The sequence below is a fragment of the Aptenodytes patagonicus genome, unplaced genomic scaffold (genome assembly GCF_965638725.1).
Source record: "Aptenodytes patagonicus unplaced genomic scaffold, bAptPat1.pri.cur scaffold_142, whole genome shotgun sequence".
In the NCBI taxonomy this organism is placed as follows: Eukaryota; Metazoa; Chordata; class Aves; order Sphenisciformes; family Spheniscidae; genus Aptenodytes; species Aptenodytes patagonicus.
The window spans coordinates 36487-61405 of NW_027472084.1; the positions used below are offsets into that span (position 1 = coordinate 36487).

Here is a 24919-nt window from a genome sequence, read left to right on the forward strand (position 1 = left end):
TAGTTGACAGAAGTCTCACTGTTACCGTAAATCGGCTGATGAAGAACTCTCTAAGACTCAATTTGGAGTTTTAGAAAGCAGGCATTCTTTATTGCAGCGCTGGGTGCAAGGTGGAATTTCCACAAATCAAGCACACCTCAGGTTAGATCACCATTACATTTATACACAACAATTACAAGGTACCACACTCCCAATTACAATGATTGGTTAGTGATTTACATAAACTTATAATATCTGCTCTGTCATTCTCCTCCGTTAGTATGCTTGTGCAGGGGAAGGGTCTTCACCTGGGCAAGGGTCTTCTTGACCTGTGGGTGTGTTTTTTAGTATTATAATGAGGGCAGTTCACTTTAGGTTACTTTAAAAGTAAGTTTCGTTGCCAAGTTAGCTAGATATTCATCTACCTCGTCAAGTTGTCAAATAACTCATCCCATATACAATAAAGCCTAAGTGGTCTGGTTACGGTCTAGAGAATTAAGACTAAGGCTAACATGGTCCAATGAATAACACAGCAACCCCTACATAACGCTAACAAAGATTAATCAAAATATTCTTATATTTACCCATTCATTACCAATCACAAAATATAGATTCAATAAAATAATAATCAACATTTGCAACATCACTACCTCAAAGGTAGCTTCCACTACCACAATCTTCTTAAAAAACACAACAATGTCCCATACAAGCTGTTACATAAACTGAAGGCAAATGCTATCAATCACCAGGGGAAGAGCATTTTGGGTCCTCCACTGTAAACAAGTCATTTTATCTGAAGAAACTAGATGGACCATACCTTGAATTTGATACAGAGGGTATCTTTTGCACTGGCAATTCCCTGCTGAGGGGATCATTTCCTTCAGAGGCAGGAATTTCTGCATTAGAAAAAGCCCACAGTCTCTAGGCAGTAGTATAACCTGTGGAACAGAAGAGAGTGTTCTCACTTTTAGAATGGTTTTGTGTCCTTCAACTCTTGTTATGCTGCCTATATATAAATACACATTAGTCTTATAAGCACCTGACTAGGAGCATTAGAAAGCAACAGGTTTCATTTTTTAATAGTTCTTTGCGACTTTGTCTGGATTGCCATAACCAGTGCAGAGGAAAAACTCTTGCAGTCCCTTTGTAAAAGGGCCTCTTACAGGTCCCCTCCTCCTCTGATCAGTGACGCAAACAAACAGCATTCCTCAAATGGCTTGTTATGGCTTATTGGATAAATGCGTGTTATTAGCTTTAACAAGAGTTTCCTTGTGTAGATGGCAGTATAGCCACTCCTACTTTTCCCCTCAAAAGTTATAATTACAAAATCATCCAACAACTAGTTTTTGCCATGTTTTGGTGCTTTAGACATTTTAAGGAAACCTACTAAATTTTACCTTTATATTTTTAATCAGTGTTTAACCAAAGGAAAATGTATCTTTCCACGATATTAAGACAGACAACCAGACAGTAGTCTCTTGAAAATTGAGTCTCCAGAAAGCAAGTGGTAAGGTTCTTCCACAATTCTCAACAGTTGGTTATCCCAAGATTCAAATTTGCACTTCTTGTTTTTGTGTCATTAGAAAATATACATTAGTAAAATATATTTTTAGGGGAAGGCCATACTTCTTTCAGATTATTTTCAAATTCTTTCCTCACTATTATCCTGAATAAAATTCTACCCTTACTCTTGGGCCAAGCAAAAACCAAAATCAAAACAGAAGATAGTCTCCATGTAATATGTTCCCCTCTGATTTACTTAAAAGTAATTCATCCATACTGGTTTGGCATTTTTCGAAGTTGATCCTCTTTATTGCTACGTGTTCTTGCCTGGGTTTGCATAGTGCTGCCTGGACAACTGCTGTAGCACCACTACCTGAAAAAAGGCAGAAAAGGAACACAGTCTTAATATAACAGGAGTCTAAACCAGTGACCAGCATAAGAACCCCACACTGATGAAGAACTTAAAATCTGCTGTTTATCCTTTTTCAGTGCTTTCCCCACAGGCGTACCTTTCCACTAGCAAGATAGCTTGCATACTTCTCAAATGGAGAAGAAAAACCTCAAAGTTTCTGTTCCATACTCCACAAATATTCCCAAGCCGACAACTTAAAATTATGTGCTCATTTATCAAGTCACACCCACCACCTCAAAGCATTTCATATAGTTTGGGAACCATTACACTTTTGTCTTTGGACACATCTGTTTTAATCAAGAACATGACTTGCACAGTTAACACAATTAAAAACATTACACGGGGGGACAGGGAGTGTGTGCTTTATCAAATGTTACTTCTTTCTGTTCTTTCAGGTCAGTCCCTGTTTAACCACGTTTTTGTTCCTCCTACTGTGCAACAGAAAAATATCAGTAAAATTGTACATGCCAAATCTTCTACAGTTTCACCTGTGTTCCTGCTCATTCATTGTGATTAGGTTAACATCCTACAAAAAGCATGCTGATTTTTGTAAAGAGCGCAGGAGGCACAAGTATCACACCAACAACAAGATGCACACTGCTGAATAGCTCAGCAGGGAAAGTCAGTCATGCTTACTTGACATGCAAATCACATATGGTCATACAAATACACTGATAACAAAGCTTGGTGGAATTGAACAAATTTTGGGGAAAGCATTAGTATAATTTTCTTCAATATGCTTTATTTGCAAACAGCACGAGTAAAAGGTCTTGTTGCTTCTTTTATCAAGCACCCACTGGCTTTGCCCCAGTCAGTATTGCCTCACTAAATTAACGAAATGATTGCAAGTAATATTCAGAGAGTTTTGCCCGGATTGCAGATCTTGCTGCCACATCAAACACAGCAGTGTGTGCTTCCTCAAAGTAATTACATCACACTCATTCATGCAGAAATCTAAAACCCCCCGATGAGTAGCTCCTACCTGTAATTTTAACTATTTTAACATAAATTATGGATTTCTGGTAAGTCACAAATTGAGCAACGTTATATTGGCCTGCTCATACACTATGTTCTATTTATGCTCAGTAATTGGCATGTCCTAGATGAATACAAATTGTGAACAAAAAGCCTTTTGTTGTCAAGCTCTACAAACGTGGATTCAGTCACCAGCCGACTTAAGAACAATTGAGAGCTTTTCCCTCTGCACATCTGAAAACAGCACCGAAAATATCTCGTGACTGAAAGTTATTGTCCATGTTTTAATTGCCATTTTCTTAGCTATTTTCATGTATTGTTTGTTCACATGACATTTTCACTCAAATCACAAAACTTTTTTAATTCAGTGTATGAATTTCATCACAAAATTCTGAGCTCATCTTAAAAAAGTCTCAACAGGACTAACTAGTAATGTTTTTGCAGGATGTGGTCACAGACGAATATTGGCATGTCCTGTTCTGTCTGCTTACAGCACAAAGCCTTTAAAAATTCCAATAATGTAAGTAATAAAAGAATTAAGAGAGATTTTAAAAATTAAATAAGACATCCCAAGGAAGGAACCACCAAGTCAGCAGAATTCAGCTTAAGTAAGACTCATCTACATCACTTTAATGAAGTTCTCATTTGGCAGACATCAAGACACAAATCCTCCTGTTACTTTGGATACACAACTGTAGGTTGAGGCAGGAGGAAGAAACCAAATTTTTAGCTATTAAGGATACAGGAACAAAGACCAAGATTTTCCTTGATGTATCTTTTTCATCTATGCCAGTAGTTTTATCTACTTGTAGGAAACAACCAGATCTTCACTTTCAAAGTAGATTAATATACAAGGCCACATAAAGGACAAACATAAAAAGCACACAGAAAAATTATTCAGCCAACGCCAGGATGAAATCCAGACTGCTTCCTCAAGTTAAAGTAAAATGACAGTAAGTAACACTTCAAAACACTTTGGAAAAATTAGACTACAAAAAAAAAGTCCTGTCACATCCCTGACCCCACCCATTACATCACTTGCTTAAGTTCTGTGAGACCCCAAACCAAAGACTATGTGCTTACTACTATTTAAAAACTCTTGATTGCAAAATTAATCCTGAGCTATCCTTATGCACAAGTTGAAGATGTGCTCCTCTTTTGCCTACTTAAAGAGGATGAGATGCAAGATTTTAGGACATAAACTAGAGTTTGAATAAGTATATGAAAAGCCTTTCAGTGCATTTCCCTGTGTTTTCTTCTCAGATAGAGATGACTTGCAGTGGGATATTCTTTACCACAAGAATATGATGCGCTGACAATGCAAAATGCTTTCTATGTTTAGCCACTCTACCTTGGTTTCTTCTTTCTCCTGACTTTTGAATACGCAATACAGTATTTTGATAGTAAAGGAAATCTGTGCAGCCTGCATTTTCAGTGGGACCTACATATAAAACTCATTTAAAAAAGCAGTTTCAAGTACTGAAGTAGGAGCCAGGCACTTAATGGCTATATGCCTCCTTCCTCTTAAAAGATGTTCCCCTCTCTTCCTCTGGCTCACAAGGTGAACAACCGGGGATAAAGATGAGGAAAATCTGCAGCTTTCCCATCTGGTCAGAAGACTCCTTTTGTGTCAATAAAGGGATGCCCTTCTCTAGTCTACTAAACAAGTAGAAATGTGAAGTGTTCCAGAGGAGTAGCTGTTATAAACAAGACTACCCAGATAAGCATTTCAGTCGAGAGATAACAGACTACACAAGTAATGCACTATCATACAGTGAAACAAAATTGTCACAGACAACCATTTAGCATAACAAATTAGGGTAACAGAAAATGATTGCATAGAATAGGTTACAGTCAACCATTCCTTGTCAGAAGGCATGACTTCTTCAGGTATGCTGAACCTTACGAGTTTTCCAAAACCTAACCCTCACAGCGGAGAACATACTAACTACACCACAACTAAAGCACAGACTGGTTTTAGCATCTAGTCTCTGTTTAGAAAACTGACCTAGTATAATGAAAGCTCAGGTTGGATAAAGCATGAAGCCTTTACATCCAGCTGCCTCCTGCACAAGAACAAACCAAAAGATTACCAGTGGTCAGACTCAAAAAAACACCTTTGTAAGAAAGATGTTTTTTTCCCCACTACTGGAAAAGTCATTCTCCTGCTACCGACAAGTTCTCTTTGCCAATTTCAGAAGTTAGCAGTGAAATAACGCAATTTCAGTCCACATCAAGTTGCCTATTGAGAATTGGGAGTAGTAGGCATCAAATCAGAGTTTCATCTTGTCCTCATGTTTTTTGCTGCCATCCTTCTCTCTAGTGTAAGCATGCCCTTACAGCCAACCTGTTCCTTCATACTATGAACCATGCACTCCCTACCATCCTGCCCTCAGTGCAGCAGAGCCGTTAAAATTGCTTTTAACTATTTGGGTTCATGCAATAGAAACCTCAAGAGCTATTACATATGGCCACACTTCACTTCTTCTGAAAGGATATAAAAGCAGTTTTCTGCATTCCACTTTGCACATGCTTCATGGAAAGCATATGAAAACACCACAAACAAATACTCATCCAGGATTTAAGCTTAACTGAATACGTTCCTTCAAGTTGTTCTAAATCTGACATAAAGGCATTTTTTCCTCTTTAAAAAACAAAACAAAACAAAACAGGAATTTAACCCTCGCAGAACCCGTCTCCAGCTGGCAAAGAGAAGAAGGATCTTTGAACAAGTGTGACCAACAACTGACATTAACATTTTAGTGTTATCTACCCTCCACTAGTAAAGTCTCAAAAAGACAGACAGCGAGGTGAGATGGCTGGACCGTATCACTTGCACATCGCAGATGCACACATCCTTCTTCATACAAGCATGTGACACTTCATTTATTCCCTGTTATGTTTAAAGGTCTGACACTTTCCACTTATTCATCACAGTGCAGTAACTCTACTCAAATAGATCTAGAGCTATTCCTTCCAATTTTCTTCTCCTCAAAAACAAAAGTCAGTAACCTCATTATCCCATAATGATTTACCAAGTCTTTTTTCAGCAGTTCAGTGTTACTCTACAGTATTCCAACACAAACCTCTTTTAAAGATTTTTGCAGTCATTAGGTCCCTTCAGAACCCTCAACCCCATGGTTCTGCTACCTAACCTCTGAAGAGAAGGATGCAATTTGTTCGTAACTGTAAATTCTCTTGTTGACTAGGTACCTGAAGGGTTAGACAGCAGTTGTAATTGGAGAACACTAAATACCTTATCTCAGAATCTATACAAACTCCTACATACTGACCTACACCATCTGCATTTTTACACACCTCTTCTGCTCCCCCAACATATAGAAACCTCCTATTAAATGTAGCTGATTAGTGCACACAAATTTTAAGTCAGCCTGAAATCCAAGACTAAATTGTAAAAGAAGCCAGTACCAAATAGAATAAAATCTATGAAAATGGATGAAGCAGCTATGAAAGTATTTTTATTTAATCGTTCAGACAGTCCAGTTCTGAAGAACAGAGTCCCCTAGGTAATTCTTAAATGCAGCTCATACGCAATGTAACTGCAGGATTCCTTTTGCATAGAGCAGAACGCGCTTGTGCACACAAACCGTGCCTGCACAGATGCAATCTAGCTTAGGTTTCCACTCATAAAAACGTGGGGGTTTTTTATGTAGCGTGCAAAGCGTCTGTGCTTATATACAAGCTTTGAAAGCTATGTTGTATATTGCATGCAATATTGTGTAGCATATTTCCAGCACTGCTACGTATGAGTTATGAACTGATCAGTACTTCAAAATATTCCATGGCAGCATTGTGCAGAACTAGTCTCTTCAGTCTCGAAAGAATCAATCCTGTTGGTGGCAAAGCAATACTTTTGGTTAAGAAACAGAGAACAAAGAACCTTCAATTTCTTTTGGTTTCTAGCTTTTACGCCACAATATTCTAGAGATCTTTCAGTATTACTCATTTTCTTTCATATTACTTCCATTGATTAAAAATAAGTTATAAATCAGCTCATTAAAGCACATTTAGACCACCATACTAAACTATAAATCTTTCTGAAACTTAACTTCTTCACAGAAGATAAACTCATGATTTCTCTCTCCATCTTCACATGACATAAATGCTTATGTTCTTAAGACCTTCAGGATAACCACGCAAATACAATTTACTAACAATTCCTGCTCACTCTGGGCTCTTAATTCATGCTGGGATCAAATCTCTCCCTTTAGAACTCATTTGGATGCTAGTTTGTTTATCCTAGTCATTAGGATTAGGACATAATTCACTTAAATTACACTAAGTGTTCTATGAAATCTATGCCCATAGTAGAACTGCTACTTCTACATTTTCATCATTCAACAATTAATCTCATTAATTCTCCATGGAGCTATACAAAATGAATTTGTTCTGCAGTTGGACATTTTAAATCATCATCATTATAGCTATAGAATCACTGGGTTATTCAATTGTTGTATTTACCTTTTTGTGGGAGAGTAGCTTACACAAAGTCTCTGAGGTCTAGCTTATCGCATACTACTTTTCAAAAGCACATTGCATAAATAATCCAGAAAAAACTCTCCAAAGATGATAAAGGTCTACAAATACTTGTGATCCCACTGAAGTCTTAGAGAAGTAGCCTAAATGTCCATCTCAAAATTATTATGCATTATAGAAAACCTACAAGAGAATTTCTATGCAAGCGTTGACCCAACCTGTACTAAGGCTAAGATACAGTAAGCTTGAGCATTAACCAGACATCATATTCTCCATGCAGGAAAAAAAGGCAGGGAGATTCACAATCAGCAATAAAAGCCCACATACAAGAAAAACAGGGGCAGGAAGGAATGACTAGGCTTTTTGAACTATTCTCTTTATTCCCCCCACCCTTACTAAAATAGTAAAAGGACTGGTTATATCACATGTTTTGGCTAGATAAATTAGAGGAAATATTTTGAGGTTTGCTATGCAGTACTATGTTACAACTCCCTCCCTGTCAAATCTGCAGAACAGAATAAAGAAATTCTTCAGCCACAAGCACATGAGAACAGGAATCTACCTTCTTGAACCCAGAGGTTTCTAGCATCAGAGTACAGCAAATAACTATCAATCACAAACTAATTATTCAGGACATAAGACAAATCAATACTGTACAAGAAAGTGGACAATCTATACCGATGATCTGGAAAATCTGAAAATCTTCCTTCCCTCCACCAGTGAGCCCAGACACACTATATTGCAGGAACTCTTCCAAAATGTCTGCCTTATCTGAAGGCTAATCAGCTATCACCACCAGCCATGGTTAAAAGAATCTTGAGAGCTCTACTCTGACTGACAAAGGCATTAAGAAATCTGTGGCTAGAAAGTGAGACCAGATATATTTAGATTAAACATAAGTTTATTTAATAGTGACTGTATTCAGCTTTGAAATAAAAGTATCAGCCCAAGCAATGGCTTTTTGCTTTCAGACACTTAATTGGTAACGAGACTTCTGCCTAGGGCCATACAGAGCTCAGCACTCGTCAGCTTGGTACAATACCATCAACACACTAAGATCAGACTGGAAAGTCCAAGGATGACTATTAACTACGTCTGGGGCATTCAAGTAAACCTGGCAATAAGCACACAGTTTGGAAAGGGAGGAAAGAAAACAGAGACTATGCCCATCACCTTCTTCTACCTCACGACTGCCCCCTCAACTCTGTTTCCATCCTGGCTCTCCCAACAGAGACCAACAAGAAGTTCTGATGTTAAACCCCAGCCTGAGAGATTTTTTTTTTTTTTCCTTTCTTTGTCAGAGAGGCTTTATTTAGTGCAACTCTATTGAAACGAGTAAAATAAATGACCACTAAAAATACAGCCGCTGTGTTTGTTAAGCACATGGGAGAAACAATTAACATATAGGTGGATCAAGATCACATGTTCTGTTGAAGCTGGGTAGAAATAAAGCCATGCGTCACTACTAGAGAAATACATCCTGTTATCCCATACAGTCATGTCACATACTGCACACAGCCTTGCCTTTGAAGCTACAGTAGTAAGACAGTGAGCATCGCAGCTCCCTTAACAGTTTTCCAATCCAATATACTATATTTAGTGCAGAACATGGTTTTATCCCATGCTATCATGATTAGTGTTCAAAGTGACAACAACATAGCAGGAGACATGATCAGCAACCTACCTGACAGCCCTGCATTTCAACACTGGAAAACTTTTAGCCCTACCAATCACAAAAATAAGATAAGGCACACAACAAAACCACATTCCTGCTCTGTTTTAAGAAGGTACCTACAAAGGAATTCAAGTCTTTTGGGTAAGATAAGGTGCTAACGAAGTTGAGGATCAACTTTTAGAAGTGCATCAGAAACAGACAGTAACCACAATGCTTCTCCTTTTGCCTGTCTTTGAATAGGAAACTGCACATACTCCAAAGACACGTGGTACTTGACACTGAAAGAAAGGTGTAGATGTGTTGCAAAGGAAAGTGGAGTGATGCCAAACATCCAGGCAGTTTAACGCCCATCTGTGTGTGTCATCACCAAAATTATCTTTTAACTAAGTACTCCATGGCCTTGAGTCCTCTTACATGCTAGTTGTGGAGTTCACAGGGAGCCTGGTACATTTCCAGATCTGATATGAGAGCATCTTCCCATTCATTAGCAATCCACACCAAGGAAACGTCAGCACCACAGCAGGTAAGGAAAGCCTAAACAAAAGCAGTCCACTTTCAGCAGGTGTTATCTTCTCCCTGACTTGTCATTTAAAATGGATGAGTTATCTAAATAAAGAAGCTGAAAGGGAACTATAGCAACCCAAATTAGACTGTCTAGGCAAACCCCGTATTATAAACACTACCCAAGATGAAATTCTTTTTGCTCTGCTCCACATCTCAAGTATCTTCATAAGAAGCATTATTTATAAGTGAAAAAAGTGTATATATATAAAAAAAAAATCCATCACCCCCCTTATTTCAGAGTTTGCAGTCATCAGAACTGGAATTTGCCTTGTCGAGGTGTCAGGAGTAGACTGGTGTGACCAGTACCCCCTGCTCCTGACCCCTGGTAATGTGGCTAGTATAACTAACACCATTTTATAAGGCAAGCAGCCCTTCTCTGACTGAGCGGGTCACATATTCATTCCCTTTCCCCTCATTATCAGGCCCTGAAGGTCCTGTGAACCAAGTAGACAGACCAAACAGATTTCTTCTTCCCCTCCCTACCAGCCTCAAGATTCCTGGGCACCAGGTCGATTACTCCCTTCCTTACCGGCCTTGAAGGTTCCAGGCACCCAGCCAACCCGGTGGTGGTGATGACCCCATCACAGAACAGGGAAACGTAACAGCACACAGAGCACTGTCCACAAAAATCAAGGAGTTAGAAGTCCTAAGTGGGGAACTTGGACCAGAACTTGCTGCTGGACAGTGAGCCCCCAGTGGCCAGGGATGCCTCCGCTGTGATCTGCTTCCTCTGAGGACTGAGTGACTCATATGCTTCTATATGATTGTCGAGTCTAGATTATGATTGTTATACTGATACAGCAAACCATGTACTAAGATTTGACCTGATCTGCAGAGGGTCCAGGTGATTAGAAATAATAAGTTAAGTCATATTATAAATTCTGTATTACACTACTTACAAATTGTACTATACTGATTCTGCTTGTAGAAATCCTGTGCCATTTTAATCATAAGTTCTGTGCTATACTAATCATAATATCTTGTTAAGAAAATAAAGCTTTAATTGTAACTAAGTTTTAGTGCCATCATCATTCTGCCAGGGATCCCTAAAAGAACCTGCCTGTCCCCTTAGTGTCAGGTGACAACTGGTAAGCTTGATTAACAGGTTCTTGGGAGTAAATAGATGTTATTCTCTGGTGCAGAATTTACTTCTCACACACCGCAAAATTATCCTGCTCACATGTGCTAAAAAAGAAGGGGGGGACGACACAACCAACACACAGAGACAACTTAATAAATACTGCTGAACCTAGAACAAACAAGTAAACAAGCTAAAAACATTCAGTTCTGACCCCAAAACACATTGAACCTCTCGTAAAATATGCTACTTAAAACCTATGATATATCGATTTGAATGGGCATCAAATGTGAAATGCAAAGAAATATCTCTGCTCCAGTTTGCAGAACTTACGTTTTCCTCACAAGTTTCACGGCTTTCAGGTCTGCGTGGGGTATCACTTCATATACACAGTCCACTTACAATCCCTTCACTATCATTTTTCCAGGGATATGATTATGAAGTAATATGAAGTACTGCATTTTAAGAGCTTAATGAACTGAAGAGTATAAAACTGAACTTAGCAGTGAAAAGTCAAGTTCTATAGCTGGAATAATCTCTCCTGTCAGTCACGTTACCCTCCATATGAGCTGCCATTGTTAAGAAGAAAAAAGTGAAACAAGGCGTTATGCGTAAAATAAACTATACTCCATTTTAATATTAATTTTACTCTAATTTACAAAAGTTGCAGAACAGGAATTGGGAATTCAATGCCACCAAGAAATAGCATGTATCAGGTCAGAGAGCAAAGAGGTTGCTTAGCTGTACTCACCTAATGAATGCCTAAAATGCCTCCCGCTTTCATGTAAGTATATAAAGGTAACTTGTGAATTCACCAAACTTATGGTCTAGAAGGTACACGTGCCATCGAACAATGAGTACCATTACACATAAGTCCGTTACTTAAAGAGATTTAAAGGAATACTTTTCTTTGGACATGATGAAAAATAATTAACTAAATAAATAAATCTATTGGAGCCCAGCACCTAGGGGAAAAAGAAGATTTACTCTGTTAGGTTGTTATTAGGTTAGATTATGTAAAAGAATATGCTGGCAGGAGCGTGGATGATCTTTAAAGGTTCTCTGAAAGGACTCCTGAGAAGACCAAAACAAAGAACTGAACCACAGGTAATAGACAAACGGCACATATGTAAGACGTATTATTATCTGTTAAACTAGCTCACAAGACAGAAGAGGGGGAAGTAAAGCTCTGAAGCACCCGAGCCCTTCTCCAGTTAACATTAGTTTTGTAATCAGATCTGCACTGGCTTCCTGCAAAACACAAAAGAATCCAACTTCACTCACACTGCAAATTTGTTAGGGAAGAAGAAACAGAAAAAGGGGCAGCCAAAGAACTTGCAGCAGGCTTTTTCACCCACGCTTCCGCTGCTCTTGCGGCATGATCAACAGCACAGCTGTGCTGCAGAGCCACCCAGCTGGCACACTGCAGGCAGGAGTCAGCTCCTGTTGTACAGTCACATTGGGGCCGTCGTGTGATAAGGAGAAATGTGAATGTACTGTATTTGACATGAATGAATCCAACAAATCCCTATTCATTCTGCATTTTCCCAACATAAGGCGTGAAAAAGAGTTGAAGTGAAGGATACAACTTGGTTTAAGAATTTATTACAAACACTAAAATGGATTTTGTCTGTTCTGTTATTGTCCATTCATCCTCACAATGTAGGTCAGATTTTTCAGGTAATAACGTAAACCTCTTTATTTGGATTTTTTTTTTTTATACTTACTTACAGTTGTACCAAAAACTTGCAATCAAATTCACAGAACCAAAAGCCATACAAAGAACAGCTGTGTAAAACAGAGACAGTTTCTTGCTGTTTTAATATGCTGTGGCTAGGTCAAAGACTACATCAATGACCTAACAGGTCTCACTTTTTTTTTTTATTTACACTTTTTCTCATCATTCATGCAGTGTAACACAGGGAAAAAAAAACCAACACAAAAACTTGAAGTATGTGTAAGAGGTCTCGACAGTTTGTTTTTACAGGGTTTGATAAAACTAGGTGAGTTTTGCTCACATTTTGGGAGAATAATAAATTTGTTCTTACCAGATTAATGCAAAAGTGTATTTTTCACATCATTGCTTACAATATACTTTTTTAAACGCTTTTTTTTTTTTTTAAATCACGGACTTCAAACTATGTGTTATCAAAAAGAAAAAGCAAAATCTCCAGGGCTTCTGTAGAAGAGGGGGTTTCTGCAAGAAATCTGAGATCCTCCTCTACCTAATTAGCCCTCCAGAAAGCATACCAACAGAGGCATTTCATTTTTCCTTCATTGATCTGAAGAAGCATAAACACTTCACTCAGACACATGCACCACAAAGTAGCTTTTTTTTTCTACATTCATTTGAAAAGCTGATTATTATCATTCAGTCATCATTCCTTATCATTCAGTCAGCTGCACAACAAAAGAACATCGGGTAATAAATCTCATTTTAAACCAAGGAAGCTTATCTAGAAGAGAAAGGGAAAGCTGACATCATTCTTCCCTTAAAAGTTTTGTATCCAAATTTGTTGTTTCAAAGGCCTAGAGTTTCATCCTAGAGTGAACAGTCAACACAAGAGTTTCACAGGAAAATCTTAACAGTAATACTTCAAGTATTAAAAAGACCAACAATGCAATTTAGAAATACATGTATCAGGATGCAGTTCTTGCTCAAGGGCAAAGCCTCCCATCAGACACAAGAGAAATTAAAAATTTCAAGAGAGTAGAAAAAACAGGGAAATAACCGACAGAGGATAAAGTAATTGAAGTTAGAGGGAAATTCAAAAAAGAGCACCAACCTACACTTAGTACTATTTGGTTGCCTGTACATTTGCATTCTGGTTTAGAGCAAACAGGGTGGTTTTGAAATTAATACCCTCTCCTTGATCTCCCTTGCAGAGCTTTAGTTTGCTTTGCAGAGCAGCTCTTGTGTGTGCAAAATAAACTCCTTTTGGAGGAACCTGAACTGGAAGTTCTGCTCCAGCAGAAACATACTCTAACCCCTGAAAGGGGGTTCAGACCGGTCTTTGGATATTTTCAAAAAACAAGGACAGCTAGGATGTTTGGTCCACAGAACTAGTGTGTATCTTGTTCGAAGTAAAACTCCAAACCCAAATACATTGTAGAGGCCTCAACGTTAACTGATTCACTTCCCTTATCTGTTCCCATTTCACCAGAAACTTAAAAACATAGACACAAATAAAATACTAATGAAATTCCAATGTGGAACCAATTTGTAATCCACAAATATTCTCCAAATCTGCCCTTCTGTTAGCAGGAACACTTTTGTTAGGAGTTGCTTCCTAAATTTAAGATGTTCTTTGAAAGAACAAAGCCCCAACCAACTATTTTTCTGCTGTTTCACACAAAGATACTGCCAAAAATTGTTTCAAACCATGGAATCATAGAATCATTTAGGTTGATCTAGAGATCATCTGGTCCAATCCCCCTGCTCCAACAGGGTCAGCTAAAGCAGGTTGCCCAGCCAGGTTTTGAGTATCTCCACAGATGGTGACTCCACCACCTCTCCAGACAACATGTTGTAGTGTTTGATCACCCTCACAGTAAAATTTTTCTTGTGTTAAGATTGAGATTCATCATTTTTAATTTGTGTCCATTGCCTCTTGTCCTGTCAGTGGGCACTACTGAGAAGACTCTGGCTCCCTCTTCTTCATTCCCTCCCATCATGTATTTATACGTATTGATAAGATCCCCCTGAGCCTTCTTTTCTCCAGACTGCATAGTCCCAGCTATCAGCCTCAAATGAAAGATGCTCCAGTCCCTTAATCATCTCTGTGGCCAAGGACACACTGAAGTTTTGCAGGCTCACACCTGAAGTACAAAGCTGAGGAAAATCTCTGTTAAGAGAGACTCCCTGAACAGGTTTAGTTTGTCCAAGCTGAGACAAGACCATCAGGGCCAAGGTTTCTACTGTTTCCCATCTCCTTCTTACCTGCCTGTCCAAACCTCATTCAGCTGTGAGTTTTCAGAACACCACAAAGAAAAGCCCTAGAGTAACATACTCTGAATAACATATCTGGAAGAAACAGCTATTTTGAGCTACAGCTGTCTACACAGCAAAGATCTATAAGGAAAAAAAATTCAAAATAAATTACCTTTTTGTATTAAGGAAGAAAAAAGTTAACCTAGCAGTTAATTTGAATCATACTCTACAACAGCAATGGCATCTTATCATACCACATATAGGTACATGACAGTGCCTCAGAAATAAAGCTTTTCCTTCAAAGTTCACAGATGTAAGGAAGCTTTTTCTTTCTCCAGCACTCTCCTAATACAGAATCAGTTCTTCCTAATAAAATACAAAATAAAAACAAAACACCTTTCCTATCATACGTTCTACTACAATCTTTAAATACTCTATTATGTTACATGGCCAGATACTTTTCCCCCGAAGATAAAACACAAGATCGAATTATTAGTTAAAATATTTTCAGAAAGGAAATATGGATTGTGACCATTTCATTCTCCCTGTTGTTTCATCATCAATACAGAAACCATTATTCAATATGCATACAAATCCTGACATCTGGAAGGTAAAACTCACACTGGAAATGGCTCCGCTTAACTATGTGAGAACTTGATACCTGGTATTCACTGTGGGACCAAAAGTTACCTTACCAGGGTATCACCTGAACTCTACAGAACTCTGCTTAACTCCACTTCATCTTATACAAGCAGGATAAATTGAAGATTTGCTATGCTGAACCAGATTTCCTGCCTAGGAAAAAAGCTGTTAAAAGAGAATTACTGTTCATTTCTGAAGTAGCACTATAAACAAATGCTGGTGTTGATTTAGTTGACATATTTTATTGTTTCTCATTTAGTTTGAAAGTAAACACTTGGAACAATTCTAATAGCATGAATGCAATATTTTCCAAGTCTTGCAGACATCACCACATAGTGCATCATTCTCTTCCGAGAATGAAGAACAGCAGTCTACCAAAACAAAGGCAGTATTGCTACTGCACTGTCATGAAGATCTCTAATTAATACTGCAATGTTGAGCTACAAAGCATCTTCTGCTAGTTCACCCCAACAGAACATGCCTGCTAGAATTTGAGTCCATCGTGGCCACACACTACAAGCAAAAAACTTACCTATTTCTCATCCTGCTTCTCATGAAACAATAGAAGAGCTGGAGCCATATAAATGCTATCATATCATTAAATTTTCATCAGGTGATTCTAATCTAATTCTAATGAAGTTCCTATTACTAGTCTGAAGTGGCTCAGAGGCTGGAAGCACAAGACACTAACAGGAATAAATTATAAGTTTAAATTCAGTCCCTGTAATAAAACATCTTCAAACCAAAGAAGTGAGAAGGGAAAAGCAAATGTGTAACTGAATTGTGATCCTTCTGAATTTGAGTATGTTTCTTCTCAGAAGTCTAAAGCAATAGCTCAAGCTTATGATGATCTCGTTCGTATTACTCCTACAGGACATAAACCATGATCAACAAGTAAATACACAACATTTTTCTGGTCTGTTAAATTAACTGTTTTTGTACCATTACCCTGAAGCAGGTATACTTATACACATAGTTTGCTTACAGCTATAAAAATAATTTGTTCCTATTAAGAAAACCTTCAGACATTCAACATTGATTTTGACCTTTGAGATCATATGTTTTAAGTTCACACCACTTCTGAAAGCATGACTAGGAACACAGAAAACCTTTCAATTTTTAGTCTGCTTCTAGTCCTCATTTCTCTTTAAGTGTGTTAGCATAGCTCAGCTTAAAAGCTATTAACGTAATCGTTACATCAGCCTTACAGGACATCATCAAGTTTCACCTGCATTTTACTTCTGATCAGAGTATCTGAGAGGCAGTTAGACATCCACAGGAATAATTAGGCTAATAAAACGATTCAAAAATTGTTAATCGTAAAAACAAAGGATTAATGGAGACAGCTAATTTATCATACTAGGGTTTCACCAAACTGTTGAGTAAAGTCACATACCTAGTCAAATACCTAGAGGCAAAGGTCTGGAAATATTAACTCCACCAATACCACAAACATAATACTTCAGCTAACAAACGAATGACACTGTTCAAACTTTTCACTGAGCTTCTCTCAGAAGCAAGCTGCAGGACTGTCACAAACGGCAACCCTGGAAAATCGCACCTGAGAATTGTTCAGAGGGACTCTAAAAACTCACGACCTTCATCAGCATTGTCAGCATCTCACCACTGCCATGGAAACTTTCTACAAAACAGTCACCAGTCAACTGAAGTCTACCTAAATGCCAGGAAGCATGCACACTTCTCCATGAAGATTAAGCTTCTTGCCCTTTACTGCCACCCCCCAACTATCTATTCTCTCCTGAAAGGCAACCAACTCTCATAAAGTAACTGACTTGACAGCAGTTTCAGGGAAAATTAGGTTCCTCCTGCACTGTCAGGTACCACGTGATTGCTTGTTTCTCCCTGTATACGCTCCCTGGTTTTTCTCATTACTATGTTTTCTGCCCCAGGGCAGGGGGGGTGGGTTCACATCTTTTTAGTCTAGTGCTCCTAGTCCCCTAGGCACATGTTAAATACCACAGCATGGTCTCCAGCCAGAAGCACTGTGCAGGAGGAAGCAGGTGGCAGAGAGAAGGAAGAGCTGCATTGCCACCCCACAACCCTAAGGTAGGCAAGGGAGGAGGACAGCAGCCAAACCCCACGAAAGCAGGCAAGAGACAAGCATTCCACATGTACTGGTTGCTTCAGTTACGGAGTTGACTGCACAACCACACAGAACCTGGTACAGCGCATATAGAGACTGATAGAAGAAGGAAAAAGGAAAGTTTTAAAGCAAATTCTTCTCTCAAGGATTTCATACCAGCATTGCTTCATTCTGCCACTGCTGGATGATAACGTTCTTACACCCAGAAGCTTCAACTGTGCGACCCTTATGCACACCCAGAGACCTTCAAACTTTGCAAGAAACAGTGAAATCTAGCAGAGCTGTCAGGATTTCATCCTACCAGCAAGGCTGTGCTGCAAAAGGCAGAAATAAGTAAAAATCCACTCCTTCAAAAAACCTAATTATTTATTTACACAGGGTAAGCAGTATCAACTTCTGTCAAGTGTGATTTCCTTGGGGGGGGTTAAAAAAAAAAATTTGCCTTTAATTTTGGGCACCAGTAAATTTCCTAGTGACATATTTATCTTCCAAGTTCTGCAAGCAGATCGCTCCTCTGCTGCTGCTGCTCAGCAGTATCCCAGTGACTTCAGCAAACCCAAGAAGTTAACGAGAGTAACTAACTTAACTTGATTTTTAAGGTCCATTCTTTAAATGCCAAGAATTGCTATTACTACTGGAAATAAAACCAGCTTCTATCTACTGCTGCCTTATAGTTCTGAGTTATTTTGGAAGGCGGGAGGGGGGAAAAGAGAGAGAACCAAAAGGGTCACACAGAAATTAAATATGGCCTACACATGTAGCCACTATATCAGCCACCCACATCTCCTTTGCATGGAGAGCTCGCTGTTTTTGGCCCTCAAGCCAGTCAGAACAGATGTGGTTTTGTTTCCATTTAACAAAGAGAAGCTCCATTTGACAAGCCGATTCTGGAAAAAAACAACTGGTCTCTGACCTAGGGGAAAGTGATTCTTCACTGAAAGAAAAGAGGAAAAAAGAAAAAAAAAAAAAGTAAAACAGTTCTAATGTTCTTTCAGAGCAACACATGACCCAACCTAAAATTGCTCTCCCAGGTCTGAACTTGGCCCCTGCTATCAAAGTACCCTTGCAATGCTGGTCACAAGCAGTGGTCCCACTTTGAAGATGCAAAGCCTTGCTGTTGTAAGGCTTAGTGAGAATCAAAATCCTGCAAATTTCCACACGCTCACCAGCAGAACTGCTCCTCTTCCAGCACTCAAGCAGCTCCACTCCTGTGGAGCCAGGACTTTCCAGGTCTCGGAGGTTTTGGACCTTATCCGTAGGAAGAACTTGAAATGGGGGGGGAGAGAAAGCATAGGGACAGGAGGGCTAAGCATAAAGGAGGTAGGCAGATTCCAAGAGCAGAAAAGCATAGCATACCTTCTGTTAATTATCATTACAAAGCACCAGCCAACTGCCTGATGTGTTGACTACGTGCTCCTTTACCCTTCCAGTTAACAAATTAACTTTAAAACAAGCTTTATTTGCTGGTTATTTGCAATCACGACAAACCCAAAGCAAGTTACACATAATTTTCTTTATCTTCATGCCATTCAGGTTCTTGTAAAATATAATTAATCTTCTTCCTGACAAGTCTGAATTCCAATTGCATGAATTAAAATTTTTTAAAAAGTCACTAAATTATATAATAAAGTTTGATCATTGAATCACTTACAAAGCCTAACCTCTTTGAAGCAATGAAAACTACAGCCTTGTCTCCAACCTGGGTATTTCTAATGCAGAAAGTTCATTTTCATTCAAAAAAGCCAAGATGGAACTCCCTTCCCCAACACTATCATGTGGAGACAAGGCAAATAATCAACAACTATGAGCTCTGCACAGCCTCATTAGCAGCACAGCACTGTGAGTGTTCTACAAGGTATTTTTAAATTGCACCATGACCATCTTTACTCTGACAACTGAATTAAAAGCCACTCGTTATAAAAATACTAAATCGGGATTTAACATTTATACAGTTTCTTCAAATGGTTATTAGCTGACAGAAAATCTTGAACTATTATTTCCCAAAACATAAAATTTTAATTTACAAGATAATAAACTCTTCCTGTCAAGCTACAGATGTATTAAGTTATGATTAATGTTATGAAGGCTATATTTAATATGTGCATGTGCTTAGGCTGCTGTGGTAACATTTAAGATTGGTAAGGAATAGAGTTTGCTTTTGAGCAGAATTAAGGCAGGCACATCTTTCTTTTTACACAAAGTTTTAGTATAAAGATCTTAGGTAGTGTTAAGTATTACTTATCAAATTATGCAGCTGCTTATGCAAGAATTACAGGGGGTTTGGAAATAAATCTCTGCAAGAGCAAATATCAAAGTTTACCATAGCTTTACTTGCTATGGTGTGGTATTTCACTGAGCACAGTCCAGTCTAATTTGCAGCATATATATAAAAACTACTGCAAAAGAAAGCCCTTCAACCTTTTTTTTTCCACTAAAAAAAAATCCTGATTAAGCACAGGGGTAAGAAATTTTGGAAAGTGTGAATGAGACACAAGTGTCTGATTAACAGAACAACACAGAACTGTAATTTTACCTCTAACTATAGAGAGGCTTTTCAAAACAGCATACACCATGCTTACAGACTTGAACATCAGTTCCTGAGCATCATAATCAGAGACCTCTCTACAGAGTCAAAGATCTCTAATAACAACAAATATAGGAGAGTCTATTCTGTGTCAGACAAAGAGCCATTAGCAATACACATGCGGGGGGGGGGGGAGGGAGGGGACGGTAAATAACATTCCATAGAAACACCAACAAAGACACCAGAGCCATTAATGCGAGAGTGGCTCACAGGCTGTTTACAGTAAGAACTATAAAATCAGCAGAAGAGTCTCGAATGGTAACCTGTTCTACTCCAAAACCCAACACATTTGACTTAGCAACACCGTGCCTTATGAGGCAACAAACCACAAGATATTTTTGAGCTCAAAGTTGGAAAGGCAAAACTAGATGAAAGCCTCAGTTCAACTAAGGTAACTTTTTTAATGAGATGCAGTCAATATAGATAATCCATCACATAGCAGTAACCCTTTATTTTCCAATTAATTCTGGCTAATTAATTTTCTAGCCAAATTAATTTTGCAAGTTAGTTGCAGCAGGAGAGATGCAGGAGAGATGAAAATAAAATTTTACAATGAAAGCTAGCACCCAGCCTAATCACCAGATAATCCACTGCTTCTCCGTAACGGAATCTTCCTTCCACAATTACCAACGCAGGCTATTAGAGCATCAACTCCAATATAGTTTTCCAAAAACAAGGCAAAGCCACTTGTTCATATCAATTTAAGAAACCTTTTTAAAAACAAAACAAAAACAAACCCCAAAACCCCAAACCCAAACACACAAAAAAGAACAAAAAAACCCCTAGATTTAATGCTGTTTTGTCTCATCCATGTGATATAGGGCTCATTACAATTTGAAAGGTACAAATACAATTTTAACACTATTCAGTTTTCAGGTTTTTACATTGATTACCATTTAAACGTTTGTTCTGTGAAGATTTCTATTGCTTCTGAGGAGGAAAAAACCTTGCTTATATGTGACAAATTCAGAGAAATCTGTTTTTGTTATTTTATTCAGAATACTTGGTTATAAACCCAAACTGAATAAGAACATCTCTCACAATATTGCTTTTATTAGGTTTTTTTTTTTAATTAATCTAAATCATATCCAGCTTACAAAAAAACCCAGCACATACATTAAAATCTGCTACACATTTTAACTTAATGCATTAAAGTCATAGAAAGCGATCTCCCAGGTCTTCACTAAATCAAATTTGGCTCTCCCTTAACAGCAATTACAGTTCTTATCTCTGTAACTCCTACCGGAAGGTTGCTGTGGATCCTCCTGTGCTAAGTCAGGAATCCCCTTCTAACTCCCAAATGGGTACGTGTATGGACAGCCTGTATCAATCTGCATTAATGTAAGAATTTCCTCTTAACTCTCTAACCTACACGTTTACAGAGAGCAATCAGAACAGTTTCTTCCTGCTCCAGAAAAGATTGGTGTACAGACATTAATGAGAAGAGCCTCTTCCTTGCATCAGATCTATCAATCACGCAGCCATGCAGCAAGTCAACAGGGAACCTGATCCAACAGAAAACTAACCCAGCAGAAGAACTAGTTCTCTGTCAGATCAATGCAATCCTTTCAACAGCTGCCTGTTAGAGCAGATTAAATGTATCATGAAACGGCACACCAAGAGTTTACAAAGAACTGGCTAGCCACCTTAAAAATAAAGCAAACATGGAATAACACCTCATAAGAAGCACTCCTTAAAGCCAGCATTCTCTCTTTAACAGGCACTTGAACCTCCCAACCATCACAAAGGAAGCAACGGACAGAGAAAGAAAAAAAGCTGTATCATTTGAAATTCATATCATATAGTCTTGGTTTTCAAAACAGCATTTGGCTAGATACAGACGAGCAATAAGAAAAGTTCACGTTCTCACACAAAAGAAGAACAGAACTTCTCCAACCTGCTAAATCCACAGGATGAAGACAGCCCACATGACTAAATGATCACCACCAAAGCTTTTAAATGCCCCCTAAAACAGGCCATTGAAGTCATTCTGCATCTGTGTTTTAGTTACCATACAATATAAAGCCTATTCTGTTGGGAAGTGTTGTGATAAACCATCTTGGTGTACCTCACCCTGTGTACCTTTCCTCCCGCAAAGCCCACAAAGATGCTTCAATACGTTGTTATTTTTCTCATTTAACTGGCAAAGGGCTGTTGTAACTGAACCCATCCCTGAAGACGCTACCCAGCTCCTCAGGGAGAGGTATGTAGTGCTTTCCAGAGGTGAAGGGCTCTGTTTCAGCAAGTGGTAACTACTCACATTCACAGTGCAATTAACCCTGGCATGGCCAATGCAAAGGGATATAAATTGTTGCTGAACCAAGTTCAGACTGTATCATTCTCCCCTCCCTCAGGTATAAATAAAGATGCTTTAAGAGTTCACTAGGTTCATTAAAAGCAACGACATTCATCCAACATCTCCAAAATTAAGTCCACATTTGGTCAAATGCATAGAATTTATAAGCGCGGTTTTTTGGAGGAAGCGGGGTGGGGTGTGTTTGTCTATTTTTTAAATATTTTTAATAGTATTGAGACTAAATTTAATTTCATAGTGGGTCTCCTGTAAGTTAAGACAACAAATACAAGGTGTTAATGAAAAAAGACATATTTGACTAAGCACAAGATTTTTAAGTCAAGTGGTTTGAGAAAGTCATGTAAGCAACCTAAGCTTAGTGAAAGTTCAGCTGAAATCAGACAAGTTCACTGTGTCCAAGAATCTGATTCAATATAACCTGACCTCAATTTCCTCACTAGGCATTCACTTTCGTTAAAGAAATAACATCAACATTTAATAGCACCAGTAGGTAACAAGCAATAAAGTTTCTCTACAGATAGGTATTTGTTCCTCTGATTTAGCATCCACCTGTACAATGGATGTATGCTTATATATAAATATTTAGAAACACATTTTACATATCAAAAGATAGAAGCTTTTAAGTGGAAAGGAGAAAGTGAAAAGGCGTTTCTAAATGAGACTCTCACCCAGGCATTCTACAGGTACTACAACAGAAAATAACTATTTAAATAACTCACATGACTTATGTCACACCCTAGATAAGGATTAATCCAACACCTTTGAGGCCTTTTTTACCTTAGAAGAGGGATTCGCTCCTCAGCAAAGATACAGCTTATGCTACAAGAATCACTTCCACTTGACTAATTTAGATCCATTCCCCAGACCGAGTTAAAACAAATTCCTCTGGCCAGTAAACCCATACCCATGGGGGGGGCCTCCACTTGCTTGACGCTGAGCACCAGTCTGGTCCAGGCCAGCCACCTCCAGGGACCTGAACACCTGAACCCTCATCCCTCCTTAGTCCCTTTTCACAGCTTCGGAAGTGCAAACAGAAACACAAAGGCACCACCTGGGTCAACAGAAAGCCATCCCATTTTAAGGAAGAAGTACTTTTCTGAACTATTTTGTTTCTGCCCGTGGAAAATAAAAAGCTTAATGACAAAGCTGAGTACACACAACTTGCAATCCAGATCAATAACATGTGGTTCTGGTTGTCATCAGCCTGACAATTAGCAATTGGTATGTAATACTTAAGATAACCAACAGCATCAGCAGGCAAGACCCCTGGATTTTTTTCCTTTAAGTGGCCTCATTCATAAGGAATAGCAATCACAGTCTTAGAGCTGGCCTTTGCCATCTGCAGTACTTGCTGGAGGTTTAAAATGTTACATACAAATAAAAGCAAGTCTTCCCAAAGTAGTTCATTAGCAACAAGCAACATCTAGGTCAGGAGACAAAAAACTTTCCATCATATGTACCGTTAACAACAGTCACCTTTTCACACAGTAAAGTTCAAAATAATCCAATCCAAATATAGGGGATGAAGACTTAACGCATCTGATCTGCATTAGCTGGACACGTGAACAAAGTGCTGAAGCACACTACCAGAAAGCCCCCTACCTACAGGGACATGGGGAGGGGGGCGGTGGACAGGTTAAACCTCACACAGCAAACCGGGACAAAAGCAGGCTGGCTGGGGTGAAACGAAGCTGTAATCCCCCGCTGGCCTTATGTGCCACCGATGGGCACGGGGAGCTGGGCCGAGGGGCACAAGAAGATAGGAGCAAGATTAAACAGCGAGGCAGAAGAGGAAAGGGTTTAAAAATATATATTAAAAAAAAAATTAAAAGGAAGTCACCATGATAGTAGCAGATCTAGGGGTGAGATTTACCTCCCCCTTGAAGCCACCGGAAAAATGCAGAGTAATCTAAGCGGATGCATGCACATGTGTGCATCCACAGACAGACACATACACGTAGACACACACACAGAGCACAGAGAGCGCATTTGCAGAGTTGCCGGGGTCCCAGTGCAAACCAGCAGGTCAGGGCTCTGACAGCATCCTCAGCCTCAGCCGGTGCAGCGGCTGACGATGCACCGCGGCGCACCGGCACCCTCCGCCAGGCCGCACCGGGCGGGGCACGGCGGGTTCTAGAAGGAGCCGCCGCCCCCCGGGGCCGCGCCGCCCGCCCGCTGCCGGGCGGATAAAGTTTGCAGCAGCCGGCGGCGGCGCCACTGCAGTGCCAGGCGCATCCGCCGCAGCGAGCGAGCCCCAGCCTGCGGGAGAATGAACGCCGGTAGGCCCGCAGCCGGCGCATCCTCTGCCTCCGCCCCGCGGCACCCTCCGCCGCCCTCCCCGCTCCACTGACCGATAACCTCCTGCAGCTCGTAGGCGTCCCTGCAGATGGGCCAGCCGACGGCCGGGGCGGCGGGCGCGGGCTGGGGCTGCTGGACGTGGACTGGCGACTCGCCCTGCTCCGCCGTGATGCTGCTGGAGCGCCCAGGCACCCGGCGACCTTCTTCAAACTTCCCTTCCAGCAACGCCTTTCGGCCGCGCACTCTCTCTCTCCCTCCCTCCCTCCCTCCCTCACCGCGCAGCCGGCCGCCCGGCGGAGGGAGGAGGCAGAGGCGGGCGCCGCCAAAGGCCCCGGCCGCTCGCCCCGCGACGCTGAGGGAAGA

At 39.7% G+C, this 24919-nt stretch overlaps 1 long non-coding RNA gene across 1 annotated transcript; it reads right to left on the reverse strand.

Moving 5' to 3' along the window:
- Positions 1-253: 253 nt before the first annotated feature.
- Positions 254-24707, reverse strand: LOC143173590 (uncharacterized). Its single transcript, XR_012997612.1, has 4 exons — positions 24610-24707; positions 1760-1855; positions 797-917; positions 254-308 (listed from the first exon to the last, which is right to left on the reverse strand). It is a non-coding gene; the product is annotated as an uncharacterized LOC143173590 (long non-coding RNA).
- Between the last annotated feature and the right edge of the window lie 212 nt (positions 24708-24919).